General features: G+C 38.2%; 1 non-coding gene across 1 annotated transcript; it reads right to left on the bottom strand.

The window, feature by feature from the left end:
* Positions 1 to 1,749: 1,749 nt before the first annotated feature.
* Positions 1,750 to 1,883, bottom strand: LOC125517801. Its single transcript, XR_007287809.1, has one exon. It is a non-coding gene; the product is annotated as a small nucleolar RNA snoR80 (small nucleolar RNA).
* Positions 1,884 to 2,105: the final 222 nt, after the last annotated feature.

Genomic DNA, 2,105 nt, shown 5'->3' with positions numbered 1-2,105 from the left:
CCTGAATTGTTTGATTTGTGGCCTTTTTAGGGCCCAAATAGTATATGTTTCATTTCCGGCATATCAACAATAAAGTATCAACAATAAAGTAACCAGTATTTTGGTCCAGAGAGCCCCAATCACACAAATTTTCATAAATGGCGACCAAAATGAGTATATTATATATATTACAATCATGCCATAGTTCACATCATCCAGGAATTTAGAACAACTACAAAAGTGCTGCTATGAAATACTATAACAGCCATTCACATCATCTAGGAACATATAATTAGCTACAAAGATGAAGCGTTCCCTTTTTCCAACTTCTTGAGCCTGGAGCTCCTGTAAAAGACAGGAAACGATCATTATCATGGCTGTGAATTCAGAATGAAAGCAATATCCTCAAACATACAACAGCTAGGAAAAGAATATTGAACAAAATAATAAACAAATACACAAGCAGCTAGGGGTCGATCCTAATGCCAGCAAGCTCTAAGAAGACTCCAAGAAATTGATGGCTCACAATACAATCATGCTTTTGACAACAAATACTACTAGAATTAAGGCGCAGAACATATTTTAAGCAATGTTAACATCATGGCAGTAACAATTAACAGTAGCAGCTAGCAGGACATCAATCAAGCACAACAAAAGTACAACACCACACTTGGGATCTTGGAGCAAGAAAAAGATCATGTTGCTTAGGAGCTACCACAAATGATACTGATCAAGGGCAAAAACAAGTTGGTATGATATCATTCATTCATTCATTCTCATCACGATCATACATTGAATTCATTAAAGGTTACAGATTCATTTTTTGACATAGCATTGGAAAATCACAAGAATAGTATATGAACCAAAGTGTCCAGATAAGTAGATAACACATGGAGGTCACAATCACATAGCAAAGGAAGAGTGACACAGACCGAGGACTTACCCTCTGGACAAATCAAAGACTTCACGCTTCCTCTTCCTCGGTGGACAAATCAATGACTTCACTTCCTCTTCCTCATGCACCAACAGGAAGACCATCTCAAACACCTTGGTGCCAAAAAGAAATCGTACTCACACAGTGAATAGAACAAAAGAACAGAAAGCACACGTATATACTGAAAAAAGAAACAGTCAGGAATAGATGACTTAACAGTTCATGTTTGTTAACAAAACAAGTGTGGACATCTCACAGTGAGTTAACTATCTGATGACTTTAGTAAAACACATACTAGCATTTGGTGCTACAAGAGACAATAGGAATCCAACTATCCCAACATCCCAACTTGGTAAATACATGCTGCTAAAAGGCCAATCCTAATCGGGTTGGAACTGGACCTGGTTTCAAACATGTGAGCTACAACTATCGTAATACCACAGCCCAAAAAAAACCTACAGATCCATCAAACTACTGTTTGTAGGTCTGGCATCAGTGGTGTCACAACGTACAGTCCACTTATAGTCATTTGGGAGAAAATTAAAGTGATAATTAGACTGCCATTACAATCTGCTGGTAACTTGCAGTCTACTTACAGCTACAATGATATCTTAAGAGTTACAGTCTAAATACACAAAACTTAAGAACATGGGAATAAACAGACCAACCCCCACATTCCAATAATTCAAACACTCAGTAGTCAAATGTGTATGCGTGTGCATGTAAATTTACCAAGGTTATGCAAAACTATGGTGCATTCAAACTATGAGATCATTTGGTCCGCACATTTAGATCATTTAACACAGAGAAAATAAAAATTACAGAGGACTGCATATGAATGTATGTGTCGTTTCCAGGATAAGTTGGCACATAGAATGCCACCAATCAGGATATACCACACAACAGAGAATAGCTTGTAGCGTCCGAGACTAATCGCCATGAGGAACACAAATCATCCTCAGGAATTGGTAATGAACGCACATCAATCAAAACAAACATCAGCCAGAGATTCTACATATGAACAGACATAAGCAGGCACCACCATGCATATCAACGGCTAACAGCAGCACACTGGAACTCGATGACACACCACCATATGAACACTTTGAAAGGGACACAAAAAGAATGAACCTGGACACACACTGGCTCAGACCTCAGATACAGGGAATGGATGATCTAAAAAAGGGTACAA

This window comes from Triticum urartu, chromosome 6, assembly GCF_003073215.2.
Source record: "Triticum urartu cultivar G1812 chromosome 6, Tu2.1, whole genome shotgun sequence".
Classification (NCBI taxonomy): domain Eukaryota; kingdom Viridiplantae; phylum Streptophyta; class Magnoliopsida; order Poales; family Poaceae; genus Triticum; species Triticum urartu.
Note: the sequence above shows the minus strand (reverse complement) of the source record. Positions and strands in the feature narration are given on the sequence as shown.